At 41.8% G+C, this 24,522-nt stretch overlaps 1 long non-coding RNA gene across 1 annotated transcript in view; it reads left to right on the forward strand.

Annotated features, from left to right (window-relative positions):
- Positions 1 to 845: 845 nt before the first annotated feature.
- LOC109324355 overlaps positions 846 to 24,522 on the forward strand; it is a 107,375-nt gene continuing 83,698 nt past the window's right edge. The window contains exon 1 of the long non-coding RNA XR_002104909.1: positions 846 to 906. This is a non-coding gene — a long non-coding RNA (uncharacterized LOC109324355). The remainder of the gene's footprint in view (positions 907 to 24,522) is intronic.

Below are 24,522 nucleotides of genomic sequence, written 5' to 3' on the forward strand. Positions count from 1 at the left end.
TAAAATGTTATGATGAATTTGGCAAATTTGTAATTTGCTTTTAGAAGCCAGGGTAGTCCTTTTCCATGCTGCTTTGCTGCCTCTCCAGCACCATGTCTCCAAGCATGTCTGCAACACAGTCCTCTGGACTTGTTCACCCTTGGCACAGACATCCAGGGTGTGCCTCTGCTCAGCATGGGGAGTAATCCAGGACATATTCCCTCTTAGCATCCTGCAATAGTCTCTGGACTTGTTCACCCTCAGCACGGTCATCCAGGGCAGGCCTCTCCCTGGGCACCTTGCACAGAGCCATCTCTAGGGTAACACCCTGGCTCCTCCACCTATAATTCAGCACCCACCAGCACAGTCCTCTGGCACCCCTAATAGCCTTTACTCATCCCTTACTAGCCGCCCCATGCTTCATAGCTGTCATCGCCATCTTCAACTGAACCCTGGCATTTTCTCTCCCTTAAGCTCTCCCCCTCTCAACTGTAGTTTGGGGTTGCCCTCTTCCAGGGCCCTTCCCTGCTTATGTCTATCACCCAGGATTTACCTTTCCCAAAGGTACTCCCCAGGTACATCCAACTTCTACCCTTCTGGGCTTCTTACCTTCTGGCTGGTACCAGCCTCTGCAGCTTCAGTCCCTTCAAGCACACCTACGCGATCGCCTTTCATTGCCAAGAACTTTCTCTGAGACTGTCAAGGATAGTTCAGCAGCAAGCTTCAGGGAGCTCTTATCTCTCCTGTGTCCCAAACCCAAATACCCCTCCAGCTTATAGAGCCCTGGGCTCCACCCACTTCTGGTCACATGACCCCAGCTCGCTTAACTGATCCGGGGGGTTTCTCATCACTCCATAGCTCTGCCACAGGCATTACTTAAATAGCTACCTGAAATTCAGCTCCCTATCCTATTCCTGCTTTTTCCAGGTAAGTGACTTTCATCTTGTTACTGTCTTGTAGCTATGATTCCCTTCTGCTACCTGTCTCTTTACAGCTGGCACCAGTTCAGCTGCCAGCATTCTTGCAGGCACATAATACTGATTTCACTTCCCCTTAAAGTAACAGGGGCTAGAGGCTCCCTATTACACTATGTTATGAGGAAATGTGTAAGGAAGGGCTTTGTAGAAAGAAGTTGGACACGACGTGGTCAATGGCAAGGTAGTACTAAGAAAGAGTGATTGTCCTTGAAGTATTTGAGATAAAAAGACACTCTAGGGACAGCTACTAATAGCAAAGAGGCTTTTATGAGAACAGCAAAAGTCAAGAGAGAGCTAGTAAAAGGATAAGAAAAAACCCCAAATAACTGAATAAGCGATTCTTCTTCTTCTTCTTCTTCTCAGATTGTATGCTGATCTGAACTTGCAGAACACTTCCACAACAGCCATTGCAGATATTATCAAACAGATATAGTAATACTGTGGTATCTGATGTAGTGGGTGAGGAGTTAACATGGCTGGAATGCAGGATCCTCATGTAAGAACAGGATCTGAGTAAATTCACTTAGCACCTGTAACTACCACAATTGTTCCCCAGTCACCAATAAAGCCTCCTAGATAGCACACAATAGGGTCCAGAAAGGGCACGTAAGGGGAAAAAGTATGCAGCAATTGGAAGGACTGTAAAACACTTAGGAGAGGAGACAGAAATATTCCATTATTATCTTAGATTAGAGACAGTGTAGAAACTTCCATTTCCCTCTTAGGGAGGAGTTTCACTTGAAAGATCTCATGAGTGGTTGACTTCCTGTATGAACACAAGCTTCGATGTGGTCAATTTTGACTTCTCATTCTTTGCTTGACAATTTTCCTGTGACTTCATGGTATTTCTTGAGTTTATGTCTTTATACTTGCCACAGTCTTATAAGTCTCCTTTGTTCTTAAAAATAGGTAGCATAACACTCCTTTTCCTTATGTCTGGCATTTTCTTGCACTATGTGATCTATTAAAGAACTTGATTTATCAGAATTATTTGGAGAGACACTGAAAGAGGAAATTCCCTTGCCCCAGTTTTTCTTTGTTTATGAGCTCCAAATAAATGTTCTGTCTTTGATTTTTCCTGATTCTGTCAATATTTTGCATACCTTATCTTGTACCACACTTCTCCCAATATGTCTGGCTTGCCTCTCTCAAACCTTTACCACTTTGTTAGGTCCTGTTCACCCTCCTTTGTCTGCCATCTATTATACAGCTTTTCTGAAACCCACCAACACGTCACAAAATTATTATTTTAATATCATACAAAAATGAGATTGGATGCTGGATTAAAGCTACAGCTTTAAGCCAGCATCTGGTGGCCTGTTACAAACTAGTCAGAGTGGACCAGCAGGCATTGGAGAAGTCCCTCTTCCCCTGAGCACTACCAGGAGTTACCAGGAATAATGGTCACAAACTGGCAGAGGGTAGATTTAGGCTGGATATCAGGAGGCGCTACTTCTCTGTCAGGGCGGCTAGGAACTGGAACCAACTTCCAAGAGAAGTGGTGCTGGCTCCTACCCGGGGGTCTTTAAGAGGAGGCTAGATGCACACCTTGCTGGGGTCGTTTGACCCCAGTACTCTTTCCTGCCATGGCAGGGGGTCGGACTCGATGATCTGCTCAGGTCCCTTCCGACCCTAGAAACTACGAAACTAAGATGCTGGTTAATTCCAATAATTTATCATCAATTCACATCATTTTACAGATTTCTACATGCTTACCCATCTCTCTCCATAAACTCCAACTTGTTCTACTGTTATCCACAGAGGTGAGTCTGTGCTGCACATCCAAGTTACAGCAGAAGAGGAGGGTGGTTTCAAGCCACTTTAGTATATTCCTAATCTGTACCATAGCAAGGGTATAGCATCAGTAGCGCACGAGCACCAGGTGCCCTTGTTCAGCAGGCCCCAGATAAAATCAAATGCTTCAGCAGGTGACGGCAAATGAGTCCTATGCCCCCTGGCAGGTATGTGGGCTCTCCCAAGGCCCCCCAGGATGCAGCCTGTGCTGAGAGAGCTCTACCACCTGGAGGCTGGGGCATACTGAGGCACCATGGCTCTGGGGGCTGAGTGTGGTAGGTCCAGGGGTTTAGCACTTTGTAGGCAGCAGTGGGAACAGCATGCTAAGGGCCAGGTTGAGATATCAGTTCCAGCTGCCACCTCAGTCTCTCCCACCAGGAGTCTCCCTGCTCTTTTGGTGGGACAGGCTTTGAGAACAGGGCTACGCTGGCCAAACAGGGTGAGTGGTCATCCCATGAACAGGCCACAGCTGCAAAAGTATCCTCTCTTAAAGCACTCCTGAATAGAAGCCAACTAGCCCTCTAACCTGGGGGCTTCCAGTCTGAATCATCATCTGTGGCCAGGAGCCATTCTGCCTGGCATTCAAAGCCACCATTCATTTTTTTCTTTGAAAGAAAAAAGTTCCCAGTGGTGTCAGCTGAGCAGAACAGAATGATATCAACAATGTCTGGCTGTATGAGGCAGACATCTAGTTCCTGAGATCAGTTCTGCATGGTTTTTAAAAGTTTCAGTTTGCTGATAATTTTAGTTTGCAAAGACCAAGTGGGAAAGAAATAGCTACTTGTGATCTGGACCCAGCTTAGTTCACTGCGCTGCCCTTGAGCTCAGCCATTCTGCAGTGTCAAGAACCAGGTTAGAAACAAAACATTTTCAAGGAGTTGCTTTTCAAACCCTTGGCTCCTCCACTGACCAACAGACAGGGTGACCAGGCATCTTCAAGTGGAGGAGGCCAGGGTTTCCGGGGTACCCCAATGTAGCCCAATATCCTAATAGCAGAACTGTCTTGAGGATTTTTTGACATTACCTATAAATATTGATACTCCTGAGTGCCACTTCAGGAAATTAAAATTAATTTAAAACTACCTAAGGTCTTCAATGGCCAAGAAAGGTTGTCTGACCTTGCAATCCTACCAGTTGAGTGAGACATAGTGAATTGTCTATACTACTGTTCCCTAATTGACAGGTTTCCTACAATAAAGGTAAGAACAAATAGTATTTCAACAAAATATCTACTGGCCCAGGATTTCTTAAGAATTCTGAAAAATCTGAAATTTTGCCTTTTTCAAAACCTCTGGAATTTATGTTAATATGGGGTATTATTTTTAACTTGAAAAAGGGCTTAGTTATTTAATTAAATATTGCCTATACCTTTGAAACCAAAAGCACCATTTTGGAGCATTGTAATATCATTTTTTGATATCATTCATATATGGCATTTTGTTTTAATACAGGCAGCAGGTCAGCAAATTTATGATCCTCTCATCCTTTTTGACACTAATTTGGGGTGGAATAATAACATGCTTTAGGGACTGTGCTTTTTTTCTATGGTCATACTACATTATCAAAAGGTAAATTATAATATTGAAATTGTAAGAGAGCTGTATATTCTAACACAGTGCTTAACAGTTCTTATTTTGTTTCATAAAGTTACCATATGAAAGTAAGGCTATGTAGTTTTTGGTTTAAATTTTGTTGATCATAATCAGAATATTTGAAATAATGGCTAGGGACAGACATTCAAAAAGCCTGAGCCTACACTGATTCAATCTTTGAAGGTTAGTCTAACTTGGCTAGTCTAAACCAGTTTGTAACTGTACAGACATTCCAGAAATGCAGGCACATGCCTACAGTGGCTCATGCTTGTAGCTGGGGGGGTGCTAGAACAGCCCTCCCTTCCCTTCCACATTGCTGAGCTGAGGGGGGTGTGACTAGGCCCTGGCAAGATGCTCTGATTAGGCAGGGGTCCCTCCCCACCTCCTGACCAGCACAGCATAGTGTTTATCATCTCTAACTCAGTGTTTATCAGTCTTTAAGAAAACAATATCCTCCCTCCATTGGTTCAAACTCTTCATAAACAGTGTTTACAAGGGGACATTACCAGCTACCTGTTGATTTTGCCTTTGTCTCATCTCCCACAGCATGGAGGTAACCAGCATATGGTCTTCTAGCTAATGCTGGGAGGTGTCTGTGCAGAGGGAACTGGGGATTCTTGCTTAGCAGGGAGTTTTGCGGGGAGCGGGGGAGGCAAGGTTGATGCCTGTGGTCTCTGCCAGAGCTGCAGCCAAGTAGCAGAGGGGAGGGGCTAGGTCTGCTGTGGAGCAGAGAGCCCTGCCCAGCCCAGAGACCATGCTGGGATGCTGGGGAGTCTGGTTTAACTTAAATCAGGAAGGGGTCTGGGACAGACAGTGCATAAACTGGTTTGACCCAAATTGGTTAAGTTTGATACTACAGTCAGCCAAGTTTATCTCAGATCAGTTTCAGCCATTCTGAAACTGCTTTATGTGCCCTGAACATCTATTCTGTTATAGGTTTAAGGCAGTTTCTGATCACTTAAACCGGTTTATGTGTAATGTCTGTCTCTGGCCATGGTGTCAGACTTGGAATTTTATTTTTTAAAAGTCTGCTATTCATGGGCAATCCTGTAGTTTGTCAGTTGTTTCTTAGAAGATGCCATGTACAGACTTTTATGGTTTTAGATTGAACTACTTACAAGAGACAAATATCATGTTTCTTCATTTGCTGTTTAACTTTTGTAGATGGATTGAAATAGTACCTGTCACGCGTTGTCTTGTTTGCGTAGTATATTTTATTTGTGTTTTGGGCTCTGCACATTTGTATGTACCCATGTTGTATCATCTAAGAAAATTCTGTAAAAAACAAAGCAAAACAAAATGTAATTTATTTTGCTATGTAGCCACATGTAGGAAGGGCACTCAGCAGATGATGTGCACTGTGTGCCAAAATGACTGGGTATGGCTCTGCTTCTAATATTGGGCTACACCAGTTGCCTTCCATCTTGAAATCCTATGTAAATTTTGGCAGGCTCTCTAGACTGTCCTATGGGTCACAGGACTGCCAGAATTCTTCACAATAGTACATTCACGGTGTGTGCACCATGACATATCCCTCCACCCCGGCCAGAGTGCCTATGTCTTGTTCTCAATTTTTACGTTAGAGAAATTCTTCTATAGCTCCATCTGCAACTTCTAGGAGCATATTATTTACTTTGGCCAGTTTAAGCAGCATAAAAAGTCTTGAATAGTGTTGAGGATTGCAACTCTTGTTCACCAACCGATCTGATATCTTTGAGCTTTTGCTTTTCAGCTATCATTTTTTAATCTTTCAGCTGTGTGTCTTCTCCACATCATTATATTTGGTCTATTGATCACTTAGTTTTCTGAGTCTCTTAATTCTTTCCTACTGTTTTCTCCTTTGTTTCAACAACAGTTGGTTCCTGAGTATAGACTTCAGCTCACACCTTCTTCCCCATTTTGCAGTCTCTCAAGTGCTACAATATACATTCCAGTTTTTTTTTTCTCTTCTAAAATTGCACTCTGTAAAACTCATTGGCTTTCATTTTACACTCTCTTTCATCAGTGGAACCCACAGGCAGTGGGGAATGAAGAAAACTACTTTTCCTCCCAGATGTTAGTGCCTAAATTTTCAGTATTCACTATTTGATATTACGTGCCTCACATTTTTGGGAGTCCAGCTTGAGACAATTTTAGAAGGGTCAGATTTTTCAGATTTCCTGCTCTCTGAAAGTGCAGTTCTTTAAAGGTGTCTCAAGTTGAGGATATCCCAAATTATTAATTACAGTTGAAAATATGAGCCTATTCAATTTTTAATCTTGATGTTGCACTAGAAGGTGCAATAATACCATGCTGGCAGCAATTGACCTGAATTATGAAATTCAATTCTTTATCCAGAGCCAATTATGAGCTTCTCCAAAGTTCTCAGAGCTTTGTTCCAACTCTAAGATAAAATGAGGTCAAAATATGGACCTTCCCATGTGATTAAGCTAGCAAAATGGTGATTTTTGTCACGTGTATGTAGGAAAAGCATTACGTGGATAAGCGCCCTAATGGTCCAGGGACATCTGTTGGTGCATGTTTATTCTGCAGTCAAGTGATTGCACAGGCTCTTAACAAAACAAATCCTAACAATCAACCGTACAAGCTTCCTTGTTGGTAAGGAATGCTACTGCAGGAGGGTTCTTACAGAAGGGATAAGCACCACACAATTTATTACCCTCATTACCTTCTGCTTTCCTTGAAAAGAAAATATTATTTTCCGGCTCTTGTGAGTACATAAATAAAGAAGCTCTTAACAATATGAACCTATGCAGTGTTGCCTTCTGAGGGACAGATGGTTTGAACCAATTATTCTGAGAGGCATGATTTGTCTCAGTTAGCTTCACCTAAGTGTTACCTCTGGAACCTAATAACGAGATAACATTTCTTGAATTTGTAATCATTTTGTATTTGTCAGTGTTAGCAGAAACATGAAATGTACTTTTCCATTACACTTGGAAACATGGATCATATGGAAAGGTAGCAGGTGAATCAGCCAAGAAAACTCAATCACTTTAAGCAGAGAAGTACTAGCCCTTTTCTTTTGGAGCAGTTCTTCTCTCCAGCTGAGTTTCACACCTCTGTCCAGGAAAGGAGAGAGGGAGAAATAAAATTAAGTTTCTGATGGAATTCTCCAGTCTCCATCTAGGAAGATGATAGTGAAACAAAAAGCTCATCGCTGAACTTTCCTTCTTGCCTTGCAGAAAGCATGAAAAAGGTTTGATTTCCTCTTTGTCACATTCTCATGCTCCCTCTGTGGTTGCATTCCTATGTCTTGGCTAGGAGGAAGGAAAGGAATCAGCATGATGGCTTGTGTATGAATGTTCCAAGAGGCTTAGCATTAGGAGGTTCTACTTTTGGCATTGTCCATACCATTCATGATTTGTGTAGGGGAAGCCAAGAATTTGCTGTCCAATATTCCTTAAAGTTTGCAAGTTAAGATGAAACATAGGGATAATGAAGGCTGGGAGTTGGGGGAAGGGTCGAGTAGAAGCTGTAGCTGTTGATGTGGAGGTAGAAAAATTAAGAGGACATGTGCAGAATCAAATCCAAGATATGGGAAGGTCTGCATGGGTAAACAGGTAGTTTAGTCTCTATGCCAATTTAGACTCTGGCCTCTGTCCTGGAACCTCCAACAGATGGTGGGTCATTTTTGTTTTCTTATTTTTTTGTTTTTAATGTGGATATATGTCCACTAGACTCTGGACTAAGACCAGCAACTCCTTTAACACAAGACATTGAACAGCCACTGGTTACTGGAATTACAACTTTCAGCCACTATTACTCTGGGCAGTATTCCAACCCATGACCTGAAGGTGAAAGCCTCAACAGCCCATCACCAGTTGCCATTCACTCCTCTCTATTAAAAAATAAAGGCCTTCTGAGTTTTATTTTGATGGTAATTTGATGCCTTATGGTAATGTTGCATTGAGTACTTAGGCTAGATAAGAATATTTATTTCTGAAGAGCTTATTTTATAGGTAATTGCATTATTTTTTTAAAAAACCCTTATTTTTAAGAAAAATAATTAAAAACATCATTTTACTCTTGATCATTTGGGGATTAAAAACCATATTTAATCATGCAATGGATTTTTATTATTTTTATTCTTGTGTTATAGCCAGTGTACAGTGGTTTTATCTCCTCTTTGTACTTGCAATAACATATTATTTGACCATGAATCACTTTAATGGATTGAAACATAAGCATGTGAATTGAAAAATAGATACATTAGTCAAATCAATAAATAAATATGAAAATATATTTCTACTATGAAAAACCATCTTGGCTACTGTGTCCTCCAACTTGGACAGAGAAAGCTGAAATATATAGCTGTAAAATATGGCTTGCCATGTCAACTAGCCAGTGCCTGCAGCCTAAAAGGAATTTTGAGCACTGGGTAAGTAGTATTTCATCAACAAAATCATAAAATAAAGACATTAAAATGAAGGAATGATTGAGTACTGCAGGACGTTTGTAAAATCACCCTTCAGACTGGGGCTGGAGTAGTTTAGTATTAGACATTGCATACTTTTCATATAAATTTGCTTACAAATAGCATGCCTTAACAAGCAATATTGCCAGACTGCCCCTGTAGCAAATATTTTTTTCACTATTGTTGCTAAACAAACTCTACTCATGTATTCTATGGCATAACTACAGTACGTAAAAATAATACATCTTTAGTATTAAAAGAAAGAGAATTCAGTACAGACCTTCACACAGAATATTAAACTTTCTTAACGAACTAAGATAGACTAAAACAAGGTTTGAGGTATTTTGAGTGGTTTAATAACCTTTTCAATATGTTTGACTTTATTATCCTTTTTCGACATTTGGGGCCCAAATCTGCTTTGTATCACAGTGTTTTAAATCCAAAGCAATGCAGTCCATTTACTTCACAGGAACTCCTCTGCATTTATATCAATGTAATAGACAGCATGTAAGAGGCAGAATTTTGCTGCTTTTTTTGTAACTGTTAGTCTACTATTTTAATATAACTCTACTTAATGGTTAACTTTGTAAGCTGGTAAATAACCTCTATGGTCTAAAGACCAGTTTTAATAGTCCATAAATAAGAACACTCTTTTCTTATTTATTCACCTTTATATATGACAGTAAAAGAAAAAAGCCCCCCACAATCCTGTGCTTTTCTAGTGAGCACACTATTCAGAAAATAGGAAGGTTCCATTTCTTTTCATGTTTCTAATTAGCTATTTAAGATAATGATAAAAAAATACTGTACCAAAGGTTTATTTGCATATTTTTTACCTTCACATATTATGCAAGTATTAATTTGCCTATTTGCATATGACAAGAATATCTGATATTATTTTACTGCAAGTCACTTCAAATGCTGGTATAAAGTAATGTTAATCAATGTCTGATATATTTTGTGTGTTTTATGGTCTACATGGTTACTTTTTAACAGATATTCAGTTTTACATTTTGTATGTGAACTAGACTTTGTACATGGCCATCTAGAGTACCCCTGTTGAAATATCTTTGATGTGAAATTTGAATTATGAGTCAGCTTAGAACTCCCAGTGAGTTGAAATAAGTTGAAACACCAGTGTAAAAACAGTGTTTATGAATTTAGGAGGATTTTTTTTCTCGTGTTATGACAATCTACAATCAACTACAATCTCTTCACCAGCCTGGCAATTAGCAAGGCAATTAGCTATGAGCATAAGCTTTGCTTAAAATTTCCAGGTAAAGATCAACTTCAGTTACATTGCTATAACCACAGTACAATGTAGCTTGACACGGTTTCTACTTTAAAGCACATACATCATTTCCTTAGGTCCTAGTTTTGACAAGGTGCTACATGCCAACAGTAAAGTATTGAATATCCTGAAACCCCACAGACAATACAGAAGTTTGGCAAACCTCACAGGATAAGCCCCAAGCAAAATAGCCTGCTGAATTTCTTAAAACAAAGACATTTCAATGTAATGTGCTGCTTTATTATAATGTCAACAGTGGGCATGTCTGCAGAAGATGCTGACTGCACAGTGGCCTGATACTATTGTGCAGTAGCATCTTGTGGCAAAAGCCGTGATGAGACACTACTGCACAGTAATATTAAGCCACTGTGCTGTAGTGTCACAAAAAAGAAGTTTGCTGGCACTACTGTGCAGTAACTTGGGTTCCTGTGCATTTATTTAGTACTCGTAAAACATTGTCTAGTCTCATTTCATGTAGTCATGGCCAGTGTGTGCTGTTAACAGGTATCAGACAACTTCAGGGATAATGCTCACCTTGAAATAACTTTTTGCTAGATATAAATATAGCTCATATATGTATGAGCTGTACTATCATTTCATTATTTCTTTCTTTAACAGATCTCTGTAATATGACTAGATTGTGATTTTGCTTTTAACTCATTAAACTGTTTATTTGACAGAGGCTGGAATTCCTATTTTCCAGAAATCTAGAGGTCATTTATTATACAAAGCACCTTGCATTTACGGAAAAGAAAGACAGCGGCTTTAGTTGTATTTCTTGTGTCTGCTTCCTCATTCCTTGAGTGTGAAAACTTTATTGCTCATTATCTACTGGGCTGTGATGAAGTGACAGATGATTTATTAGGAGCCAAAAACTGTGTTTCAATGGTGAACATTTTTATCCTTTTGTGTTGCAGCCTGCCAACCCCTCTAACTGCTGAGGCAACAAATAAAGAAAACTCACTGCTGGAGGGCCCTGTGCCTATCACTCATAAATGTCCACATTTCAGATCCCACTCTGTTTCTAATTTGATTCAATTCCCTTTTGTTGCTTAAAAATTCAATTTGTTTAATTGAGCTGTTTGACAGTAAAATCTGAATTCCATGCATTTTAACCATTCATATTAAATTTCCTCTGCATAGTACTTTTATTAATGTGCTTTAAAAGAGGTCACTTTAATTTAAATTTGGTGACCTTACAAGCTTATAAAAAGATCTATATGTGATCCTTCTCAAACTAAAATTAAACTGAATAAATGTAAGATAATGTTTCAATACATATTTCTTACCAGGGTTTAGAGTTCTTTAGAAATGAAAACTGCACTAAAATGGTGGGAAGTGCAGCATGCACTTGTTGTCCTAAATTTCAATGGTCAAAAACAATATCGAGAATATAAATATAACTTGCTGTGATGGCTGTATAAACCATTAAAAATCCCTATATATTTTAGCACTTAAGTTACACAATAGGTATATTATTGTGTCTCATTGCAAAATGAATTATACATTGTCTTTTGCTTTCCTCTTTAATCGGGGGTTACCTAGTTATTGACATTTAAATAGCTGAACATCTTTTCCTTTAGGATTAATAAGAAACAAGGAACCAAATGTAAGACTTTAAGATTTACTAAACTTTAATCTGTGAAATTTAATAGCAATATCCAAGTCATTATGTGTATATAGGATGCTGTATGGCTTTACAAACACTTTTAAACAATGAATTATGTTACAAGAATGGGTTTGCTGTGTATCATTATGTCCAGGTAAATGCCAGGATGATGACATAATTGGTAGTTGGGAGTAAAATACAACCTCTGTAAAATGTTACTAAGGTAAATGTAGCAGGATTGTAATTCATTATACATAAACATGACTACTAGTTATTTATCATTTTATGAAATATAGAATAACCTGAGCTTGCACTCCTTTCCTATTCCTTCATTACTTTATTCAAAATTGTAGCAGTACCTACTCACAAGGTTACCTAAATAATTTTTCTTAAATGATTTACCAGTACTATACTTCTGAATTAATTTTAGGTTACTTACTCTGTTACTCTCAGCTAGTATTTTTGAAACAAAGTCCTAAAAAACAAGCCTCATTAAGAATGATATCCCACCAGTTTCAGACACTGACAAATTTATGACTTTGGATTAAAGGTCGTATGGGCATTTCAGCCATTAAAGTAGTGCCATTTCATAATACCTGGAACCTTAAGGAAATACATTTTTGCACACTGATGCCTGTTATGTTAGTTTCTGCTAAAGACATACAGTAATAGTTTGAAAGCAACAAAAGCCTATTTTGTACCTGTTCAGCTTGCAAGTGTGTTTGCCCTAGGCTACTGTTTAACTTTTAACCCTCTTGTTCACACAGCGTACATGCATAAAACTACGATGTACCACATAATGAAGCAAAGCTAGCAACATTTGTTTTATACCGTTTGCTATAGGACATGCTTCTCTCTGCTTTTAAATCATTTTAAAGAAACAAACCCAAAATGAAAACACTTTTTTTGTTAAATAACTGATATTTTTACATATTGTTGATGGCAGATCTCTTACGTCTCCTATATATTAAAGGCTATTTAACTAAGAGAAATAATTCAGCACAAAACGACTGAAGAATTTCTTTTGCAATTTTTTTTCTGAGTCTGATTTTAAAATATTTTATCAAGTTTCCACTATATGTGCCAACCACTCTCTTGTCAGGTTGAGGATGAACTGCAGTATAACTATGAGATATTTCTTTCCTTCATAACAATCTTGAGCCATAGCCTGTGATGAATTATTTGTACTATCACAAGGAAATTCCCCTCTTCTGCACTTAAACCCAGGAAAATTACACACCAATTGTAGCAGAGAAAACATCTGATGTGACAGCTGTATAGCACATGGAGATCCATTGGTCCATTGGTTAATCAGCAGATTTTAATGGTACTAGAGAATATATATAGCAGAACTGTCCTGAATTAGAAATGGGTCTGTGTTCTCACTAATAGGACAAATCTTTTACCTACAAATGAAGAATTCTCACTGTTTAATGCTTCAAAAGTTTAAAATTAAAAAGACAGCGAGGAGAGAGAGAGAATGTGAAAAATTTACCATAATTCAGAACACAAATAGGAAATCCTGTAGATGAGTCAATTATATGGCTCATAATGAAGATTCAGCCTTAAGGCTTTGTGCAAATGGTGGAGGAAATGAAAAACTATTAACTTATCTAACCTTATTTCTTTTCCCTTTACCCTGCATGTATTTTACTTACTTAATTCCGTCCTTTTCACCTCACACTGTTATTTTAGACTCTGTGTTGCCCCACTAGCAGCTGAATTTACATAGTCACTGAAGGGTTTTATTTAATACGGGTTTTGTATATTTTATGTGCATTGCCTCTTTACCGTTTGTTAGGATGTGTAAAATTTTCAAACCCAGCTAAATCCCATTTTTAAAAGTTGTTTTGACATTTAGGAGACTTAGCATCTTGACTTAAACTACTGAGTACCTAAGCTACTGTTGACAGTGCAGCCCAGAATCCTGAATCAGCTAGGTGCTTTGGAAAACTACCTTGGCCTTGCTATCAATAATATGACTCTTTGGGCATGTCTACACAAGAAGCTATGGCGCTGTAGCATCCGTTGGCAAAAACTGTGATGCTGCCACCACATCACTGTAGCAATGTGCTCCCTTGCTATAGTGCATTGCTATGATAACATAGCTGCCAATAGTAACAGTGCATGGCGCAGTATGGGCTGTTACTGCACCGTCTTTTAGCGCTAAATGATGGCGCAGTAACATCAGTCCCGTATGGCCATGTGTAGACATGCCTCTTGCGTGGTAAAGAAAGCCAAACCACAATAGTGTTAGGTAGTTAAAATTTAGGGACGACCATAGTATTTCCCCCCCAAACTTTATCAAAATATAGACATCTCCCCACAATTAAAAATTAATATTCAGAGGTCCCAGAAGGCAGAAACCTCTCTAGTGAGCTAAAGACCTGGCCAAGTGCAATAATAATACTGATAAATAACCTTCATTTATTTTTATACATGCTTGTATCATTTAGGACCTCATAGTGCTCTACAATAAAATCAAAGAAACATTAACTTGAAGTAAACAAATGACAAAACAAACATTAACAGATGGGCAAATCAACAACAAAAATAAACAAATCAGCAGGTCAGAGAGGAGCTAATGCAACAGCGAACAAATGTGTTTGGAGCTGGGACTTTAAATGTGGGCAACAAAAAAGATAAACAAAAATTGAAAAGCTGCTCATTCAACAGCAGCAAAGCAAATGCATACAAGACTCATGAACCCCGGCCAGTATTTGGGTACCATTAATAAGTAGGTTTCTTGTGCTCTGAGTTTGAGGTATGGAACAATATATATTAAGTGATAGCCTTTTAAAATAAGGAGGTGCCAAACTGTGAAGGGCCTTAAAAAGATAAACTGGGATCTTAGACTGTAGCCAAAACTTAATGGCAGCTGCAGTGCATTTCAGACTGATCTAAGCAGTAACAGACTGAAAGAGTCTGAACTCTGGCTGTGCCATATAAAGCCTCCCTCTGTAGTCACCATACTTCTATTTATAAATATCAGAATAGTTTTGAGGTATAAACCAAGTGCCACAAATGAGGATTTGTACATATGCAGTCATGTATAAACTATTTGGTCCCTAATTCTTGTCTCATGGAAAAAACAGAATGAGAATGGTCTTACTGCTGTGTGAAGAGTATTTTTATTATTACTGATTTACATTAGCGAATGCCTAAAGGCCTTGACCTAAGGGCCAATTTTTTGTACCTAGTACAAAAGATGGTCTCTGCCATGGAATCAGGGAGAAATATTTCATTAACCCACATAAGAGGGAGTGGACAAGTCTGGTACTCCTGAAACTACTGATAAGCAGTGTGTATAGTTAGGCCTTGTAGAGCCAGACATTGTCCTTCTTGTTTTGTGGTTGCATCTCATGCAAAATGTCTTGTCATATCATCACTGAAGTCAAAGTGCTAATTCAAGACAACTGGCCAAGACAGTCATAATCAAGACATCTTTTTTGTTTTTCGTAGATCAATAGAGATTGTAAAGACAGAAGAAATGACACCTTTAATCTGACTTTCTATGTAATACAAGCTATAGGACTTCCCTGGATTAATTTCTAATTCTAGTCCAAAAGGTGTGGTTGAACCAGAACAAGTCTTTTAGAAAAACATCTAGAGCGCATCCACACATGCAAGCATGTGTGCTTGCAGCAGCTCAAATAGAAGCAGCGCAATTTTGAGCCAGGGCTTTTTGTTTCAGTGCATGTGCTTGGACATGCACTTTATTGTGGAGCAAATTGTGCCACTTGGGGCAAAATAACCCTGCCTGGCTCCTCCCAGATCTTCAGCCAGGGGGAGCTAGAGCCCAGGGCCAGCACCTGCGCTGTCCCCAGCAGTATAAAAAGCTACCCTGTCCTGACCCCAGCAGTATAAAAAGCCACCGTGGCAAGTAGCTCAGTGCTACTCGCTCTCAGGAGCTTCTGGGGCCCAGCCAATTGGTACCTGGGGACACTACCCCTTGTGCCAGCTGGACTGCTGAAGCAGCCCAGAGAGTTCCCTGCCTCCTCTACCCACTGTAGCAGTCTGGCAATGGGGGCTGCTGCCTGGCTGTGACCTGCTGTACACATGCCAGACTTGGATGGGGACTGCACAGCCAGTAGAGGTATTTGCCCTTCTGGGCTGGGTGCCAGTGGACTACGGTTGCAGGGTTGGCCTTTGTGTGGGACTACTGCCATTTGTGCCCCCTGCCTGGCCATCTGGGCAGCTATCTCCGGGAAGATGTTCCGGGTGTGGTGGCCTGCTTTGAATTATCAAAGCATGTCCTTCTGGCCCCATTTGTCCAGGAGGTCAGCCACAGCCATCAGGGTCCAAGGTGCCAGCTCTGAGCAAGCAGGGTACTGCCACTGGCCTTCCTAGCAGGAATTCTGGTGTTTCCTATTGGAAAACTGAAAAATCCCTGATTAAAAAAAGTCCCAAAGTCACTCTATAAAATACCCCCAAATCCATGTTCCTCCACAAGTAAAACAAAAGACCACTATAAAGACAGAGTGCAAGAAAGAGACAGTGATCAGTTGGACAATGTTTTATTGACATATCTTACATAGTTAAAACAATTCTCTCATCATAATAATAAAGTAAACTCTAAATACATGTTTCATGAGTTCATGAATACATGTTTTGCTGCACTCCCACAGGACGATGGCCCCCACACAAGGGTTTTGGCCCCTCAACAGGGGTTTGGCCCCCACACAAGGGGTATGGCCCCCCCAACAGGGGGTTCAACCCCCACACAAGGGATATGTCCCCCAGCTGGGGGTTTGGTGCTCTCACAAGGGGTACATCCCCCCAACAGGGGTTCAATCCTGACATGAGGGGTATGGGCCCTGAACAGGGTGTTCAGCCCCCAGACAAGGGGTATGGCCCCCCAGTGGGGGACAAATGGCTCCCACAGGGGCTACCACCCCACTTGCAAGGCCCACATGTCCCACCCCAGCCCCCCAATTGCTGTCCCACCTGGCCCCAACCCCCACCAGTTGCTGCAGCCTCCTGATAGCTGCCCCATCCCCACTCCCCCAGACCTCCCAATGGCTGCCCCACCCAGCCTCACCCCCAAAATTGCACCCCCAGGCCTCCCAAGGATACCCCACAACCCCAGGCACCATCACTTCAAGAAAACCAGAAAAACCCCCCCGAAAAAAAAGCAAAAAGAAAGCAAATAAGACTCTGTTTACCTTGGAAGCAGGGTTGGGGGCACTCTGGGGCATCCTGGCAGAGCGCCCCCAGGCAGCACAGGACAGCGGAGGGGCAGGAGGGCTCAGGCTGGGGCTCCTGGGGCTGTCACCCTGCCCCGCACTGTGTGGGTGGGGTGCCAGTCAGCCAGATGCAGCCAGACTAGAGATAAGTGCTGGGGTTTGTTTGTTTGGTTTTTTAAGTATGGGGTGGGGGGGATGCGGTCTTGAGTGGCTGCATGTTTCAGGACTAGCGTGAGGGCCAACCATAGAGATGTTGTGGTAGCTGGAGCGTCTCCATGGAGGACCCAGCCTCTGGATATCTTGAGGCATGGTCAGGAACCATGCCCTGCCCCACTGTTTTAAACATCAATTTTTTTAGATCCCTGGATATCCTGGCAGCAGGAACATTTTTTTGTTTTTGCACATGCCTGTTGCCCTGCCTCAAAGGGGTCTGAAGTGGGGCAAGAGGCACATGTGCGCTCATGTGGACGCGCCCCTAGAATGCAAACCACAACTGGTCAAGGTGATTTACTTTAAGCCAGAATATTATTTGCCCTGCTGGCTACAGTGTCGATCTGCTGGCTCATGTTCATACTGTGGTCAATTGGCTGTGTGAAGCTTCAGTCCCTGATTTGATTTGGCCTGATTCACTGGCCAAATCTCCAAATCCAAATCAAATCAGGAGACCCTTTAATCTCTCCAAATTGAATCAGAACCCTCCAAATTGATTTGGAGAGATTCGGAAAAATTCAGTGATTTTGACATAAACACAGCTTTAAATGGTTTTTCTACATACCTCTAGGTAGCAGATGGCTCATGAATGCTGTGATGCTGGGGTGGAAGGAACATCCCACAGGAGTGTGGAGGGGTCGGATCAGAACCTGAAGTGGACCAGAAGCACCGGTTCACTTCTGGGTCCACTGTGTGCTGGGCCTTCCCCCCATGCCTCTCCAGCCTGGCAACCAGTGCCTCCTGGGTCTGAAGTTGCACCCAGTGTCCCCCTGTGGCTGATTGCTGAAGTGGGGTGGGGTGGAGTGGGCCTTCCCCCCACGCACTCCCTGGCAGACCCAGAAGTGGACCCAGAAGTACTTTCAGTCCACTTCAGGGTTTGCCACTGAGCATGTAGGCCCCTCCCCACCATGCTCCTGTGGGACACTCCATCCACCCCAGCATTGCAGCATTCCCAAGCCATGCCTAGTACCTCAAAGTATACAGAAAAAACATCTAAAGTTGTGTCTGTCCGAATTGCTGATTCTCCAAAGCAGCGTTGAATCTTCAGATTTGGATTCAGCTGAATTGAATTGGGGACAATGATCTGAATCAATGAATCGAATCACTGCCCCTGATTCAGGCCAAATCCAAATCTGAATCGAATAGGACCTGTTTCGTACACCCCTAGCTGTCAATTACTACCCTCAGGTCTCTTTCATTTGTAGTGCTGGTCAGATTGGCATTGCCAATCCTGTAGGTGTACATGGGATTGTTCATCCCCTGCACACCTACTGATATAAGTAAATTGGGGTGGGGTGAGGGGCATGCTGGATGGTTGTGGGGAGTGGCAGAATTGGAGGGGGTTGAAAGGGCTGCTCAGGGCATTGGTTATTCTGCAGGGGGTGTTGGTTGGGCTGTAGGGTGGTTGTCAGGGAGTCGGGGCTAAAAATAACTCAGTCAAGATAGAGGGGTGGGAATAGTGCAGCCCTGAGGGGCTGAGGTGCATGAACTTTCCTAGCTTCAGGGCTGCACTGCAAATGTGTACAGGCATTTGTGAGATTGGGCTAATCATTTCTAAAATCAGATTAACCTGTTCTTTATCTAAGTTAGTGAACTGACTTGTGTGATCTAACTTAAATAGGCCGTCCCATTTTTTGGGAAATTTAAGCCCTCTGCATGTCTGTATGATTGGGCATTTAGGTCGATCTAACTCTGGTTAGGTCAATTTAAATATAATGCCTGTATGCACCCCCAATGTAATTAATATTTTTCAGTGATTGAGAATACAGTGCAGCCTTTGGCTATTAGTAAATCTCCCATTTAAATTCTCCAAAATAAAGGTGCCATAAATGCATGCAACTTTACCTGCATTTCTTCTTGGGATTAAAGTATGTTCAAAGAGATATGTCCAAAGAAAGGAGCCATTTTAGTGAATTTTTAAAAAGTTTTTTTTAACAGAATTTCATGCATTTTCAAAACCAACTTTATTTATAACTTTAAATTTACTATACTGATTTTCTTCATATTTACATTAATTCTCTTCTTTATTGAGGAGCAGTCCAGGTTTCAAGTTTTGTCTTCAACTAGTTTTCAGTTATTTACCAGGAAAAAAATAAATTTGAATGTATAGGAAAATGTTTCTTTTTCAGTGTTGTTATTTCTATTATTATTTATTTGTAGTGCAGTACTCTCTAGGGACCTAGGCTGGGAATCAGGGCCCCATTGTGCTATGTCTTGTACAAATACATAATAAAGCTTTGAAGTACTTACAGTCTGAGTATAAGACAACAGGTGGATGCAACTGACAGATGGAGGTTGCTCAAGGTAACAATGAAACAATGGTGATCAGCATGATAAGCACTAGTAACACACCAGCTGCCTAACCATTGCTGAATTATTTGTAAGTATCATAGCAGAGAAGAATTGAAGGTGGTATCTGTAGGGTTACAATGAGAATGCTTTTTGGATGTTTCTGCAGAGCAAGTTTCATGGAGGCAGAATTGAAGAAAGCACAGAGGTACGCAAAATTGTTGAACTGATTTTGCTCATACTTAAACTATTTGGATGAGAATTGACAATTAGCACAAACACATTTCTTTATCTATTAGCAATGAAACAATGAATTTAAGTTTTCATTCTTTCACCTAACTTTAATTATAGCTGTCACTGCTGCGAGCCACAGTAAGAAAGAAATCCGCATCAAACTCTTCTTGCTATGTCAACAATGAAGCTTGGATTCCATATTGATAATACAATGCTAGCACCAAAAATACATGGTTCAAAGGAAAAGGATAACTGGATATCGTAAGATTAACAATGAATCTATACTCAGTATTTCAGATTATTTAACCCTGTGAAAGTAAGTGCTGATTGGCAAATGGACAAATCTAACGCACTTTAATGCATTTTACCATATAACATTACTTTCCCTGAGCTCATGACAGTAACTTTCCTTTGACTTTAAAACATTGTAACACTAAGAAACACAGTTGACAGACATGTTCCAGGTCGTAGAACAAGATTACATGATCAATAATGTTGAAAGCAAACTTCAGGGCCAGAAATACAATTCCAGACATCGACATGACAGAAGGATGCCACTAAATATTCAATGCAGCAAGATCTCTGTGCTAAGTTATCACTAAAACCCTGACTTCAGTAGTCTGTAAAGCCATGTCCTTCCACATGGTTAATTTGATTTCATTTTTGTTTATAGACTCATGGGTTCAAATCCTGAACTAGCACTTGATTTTGTACTTAAAGCTAAGCTCATGCTGTCATGGATAAGGTACTGAATTACAAGTATCATCCTTTTGATGTCATATTAAACCTTTGGATGACACATCTATACGTTTTCAAGATATTTGTCTTGAAAAATTTCAGGCCCTCTAATGCTTTAGACTAAACTTTGGCTACAGCATTGACATATTGAAATTTTTTTTTCACAGGTAGAAGAAGAAACTTGGCAAGCATATGGTGCACCCAGATGATCAGGAGTATGCATGTTGTGGTGCCTCAAAGACTTTTGAGATGCCACAAAACACATGTGGTACTCATCAAAAAGTTGTCCGTACTGCATATTTTCAGTGCGGATCGAAAATTGGATACCAAGAAATTCCAATACCTAAAAAAATGACAAGAAAAAGTGGGTTGGTGCATGTGGCTAAAGTACGTGCCTCCTGAACTGGAGCCTGGCCAGCCAGAGCCATGCCCTGGCTGCTGGCTGGCTCCATGTACCTAGATCTCTGCCATTGCAGCCCCGGGAGGCCTTCAGAACGCCAGGTAAGGCTGCTGAGGCCAGCCCAGATGCTGGTTCCAGCCTCCCCTCACCTACCCAGGGCAATTTGCCACATGCCACAGTGTGGGTGCAGGAGTGTTCCCTGGGGACAAGTTGCAGTGGCACAACTAAGTGCTGCTGCTGTTTGTCCCTGGGGAAATGCGCATGTGCACTCATGGGGACACACCCATAGAGCCTAACCCTGTGATTCTCAACCTTTTTAGACTCAAGGCAGCCCTTGTTAGACTTGAGGCACTCACTCCTTATTAGTCTCAAGGAAGCCCTCCAAAACTTTTTTTGGAATTGAACAGCACCACATTTCAAAAACTAATTTACTACAGTGCTTACCTCTTTGCAGAGGGACTGGGCAGTTGGGGCAGGGGAGTGGCAAGGCATAGAAGAGGCTGAGCCTGTACTTGTCTCCTCGTACCTGCTTGTCTTCTCATACCTCATGGAACCCTTCAAATGCAAATGATCTGGCAGAACTCCAGGGTCCTTGTTGAGAATCATTGGCCTGAGCTAAGGTGACTTTTGAATATCTCAGAAGGATATCCCAATAGATGCCATAAAAGAGCAAATGACTTGAGGTCCAAGAAAATGTGCCTTTCCAAGTAAAGCTGATTATTGTCCCAGGTTGTGTGTTAGCTCTTGCTGAGTATGCAAGCAGAATTCTTGCTTTAGAAGTATACACTCATGAACATTTACTGTCAGGTATACTATTTAGATTAGCGTTGGTATATTTTACCTTAGTGTTTGCAACCCATGGTTGGTACTTGCTAGAAAGGGTTGGAAAATGATAATCTATTCTGGGTGGGGGGAAAAATCAAGGTTTCCACTTTGTCTTCATTCCCAATTGTCTTTCTTACTGATGACATATATTGTGTTAAAAACCTTCAGGTATTTTTGTTAGATGTTGTACAAAACATGTGGATGATATTTTTGTTAGCCATTTTGATAGTAGTTTGGTAAAATGATCAAAATGGTCAAATTTCAAGGAAAAAAATTACAAACTCAAAACAATTCAGCCAGTTCTCAGATAAATTGTATTGACTTTATATGCGAAAGAACTTACCTGATAAAACATAGTTAATTGTTTATGTCCAATATAAAAATTAATATAAGAAGAGAATGAAGTCCATAATTATTAGAGACATACTCAAGCTATTAAAATAGTTTCTGTCTGTCTGTCTAACTACCTTAATAACTTTGAATGTTTGTTTCAAACAAAAGCATGGGCTGATTTTGCATCCAACTTGCATCTGCTTTATACACATAACAGTCCACTGATTTAATTAACAGGGTTGCTTCCAGGAATTCATTGTCTCCTTATTCGTATTTGTGAAAGCATTTTGACAGATTGTAAATTGTTAAAAAGGCTATGTATGTATGTATTCTAATACAGAAAAAGCATAGTTTGTCTGTGTGTCTGTCTGTCTGTAATGCTTTTGGGGAACTGAGCATGCACTGCCAAGAGGGCTGGCGGCAATTGGCCATGGGTGCTCCACCTCCTCAGGCAGGGAAGGAGCTGCTGCCACCTCAGGCAGGGAGGTGGAAGCCTCACTGCTCCATGGGAGGAGGTGGAGGTAGAGGTGGGTGGGGAAGGGAGGAGCCACTGTCACCTCTTCAGGTAGAGGGAATCCTTGCTGCTTTTGGGTGGAGGCAGAGGCGGTTGGGCAGGGGAGAGGGACCCAGCACCACCTCAGGTGGAGGGAAGCCCCACTACTCTGCAGGAGGAGGTGGGCAGGGGGAGGGAGTCACTGCCACCTCAGATGGAGGGAAGCCCCACTGCTCCACAGGCGGGGCAGAGGTGGTAGCAGGTGGGGGGAAGGAGCCATTGGACTGGAGGCTGGGGGAGAAGGCAGTGGAGGGACTATTTACATGGGAAGGGGGTGGCGGGGATGGGGCCATGTAAACACTCCCTTAAACACTCCACCAAGGTTGAGAAGGTGGGTGGTGATTAGCTGTGCGGGTCTTGGCTGCACAGGCCCAAGTTTGAGCCGCCGCTGGGGAAGTTTGTGGTGGTGGCCAATATGCCTGGCTGCCGAAGAATTGGGGCTTCTTCACAACTCCCTTCCTGAGGGTGAAAAGGGGGGTCATAGTGGTAGCTCCCCCACCCCATCACAAGTTAAGGATAACAAAAAAAACTTTTTCAGATATATAGGGAGTAAAAGGAAGGCCAAGGGTGGAATAGGACCACTACTGAATGGGAAAAAGCAATTGGTGACAGACAGGGAGGGCAAGGCTGAACTCCTCAATGAGTTTTTTGCCTCAGTCTTCCTAAATGAGGGGCAAGACAAGTTTCACAATGGGATTGTAGAGAGGCAACAGCTGGATGCCAGGCTACCAAGCATTGACCCTGAGATGTTAGAGAGTCACTTGGAAGGACTGGATGTGTTTACGTCGGCAGGCCTGGATAAGCTCCATCTGAGGGTACTGAAGGCACTGGCCGATATCATTGCACAGCCACTGGCAAGAATATTTGAGCACTCGTGGTGCATGGGACAGGTCCCAGAGTACTGGAAAAGGGCCAATGTGGTCCCTATCTTTAAGAAGGGGAGGAAGGAGGATCCAGGCAACTATAGGCCAATCAGTTTCACCTCCATCCTTGGCAAAGTCTTTGAAAAGATTATTAAGGCTCATATATGTGAGAGCCCAGCAGGAAAAATTATGCTGAGGGGAAGCCAGCACGGGTTCGTAGCAGGTAGATCATGCCTGACTAATCTAGTCTCTTTTTATGATCAGGCTGCAAAAACCGCAACACAGGAGTAGGGGTTGACATCATTTACTTAGACTTCAGGAAGGCCTTTGATACGGTATCCCACCCCATACTGGTAAACAAGTTAAGAGGCTGTGACTTGGACGATTACACAATCTGGTGGGTGGCAAATTGGCTAGAGGGTTGTACCCAGAGAGTGGTAGTGGATGGGTCAGTAGTGGGGTCCTGCAGGGCTCGGTCCTTGAACTGATACTCTTCAATGTCTTCATCAGTGACTTGGATGAGGGAGTGAAGTGTACTCTGTCCAAGTTTTCAGATGATACAAAACTGTGGTGAGAAGTGAACACACTGGAGGGCAGGAAACAACTACAGGCAGACCTGGAAAGGTTGGACAAATGGGCAGAAAACAATAGAATGCAATTTAAGAAGGAGAAATGCAAAGTGCTGCACCTAGGGAGGAAAAATGTCCAGCGCACCTACTGTCTAGGAAATGACCTGCTCAGTAGCATGGAAGCGGAAAGGGATCTTGGAGTCCTAGTGGACTCCAAGATGAACATGAGTCGTCACTGTGACAGTCATCAGAAAAGCTAACTGCACTTTACCATGCATCAGCAGATGCATGACAAACGGAACCAAGGAGGTGATACTTCCCCTCTATCGGGCACTGGTCAGACCACAGTTGGAATACTGCATCCAGTTTTGGGCACCAGACTTCAAGAGGGATGTGGATAAGCTGGAGAGAGTCCAGAGAAGGGCCACTCGTACAGTTAAGGGCTTGCAGGCCAAGCCCTATGAGGAGAGACTAAGGCACCTGGACCTCCGCAAGAGAAGGTTGAGGGGCAACCTTGTGGCTGCCTATAAATTCATCATGGGGGTGCAGAAGGGAATCGGTGATACTCTACTCACTAAGGTGCCCCTGGGGGTCACAAGAAAAAATGGCCATAAGCTAGCAGAGAGCAGATTTAGACTGGACATTAGGAGGAATTTCCTCACA

The sequence above is a fragment of the Crocodylus porosus genome, unplaced genomic scaffold (genome assembly GCF_001723895.1).
Source record: "Crocodylus porosus isolate Cpor-Errol unplaced genomic scaffold, CroPor_comp1, whole genome shotgun sequence".
In the NCBI taxonomy this organism is placed as follows: domain Eukaryota; kingdom Metazoa; phylum Chordata; order Crocodylia; family Crocodylidae; genus Crocodylus; species Crocodylus porosus.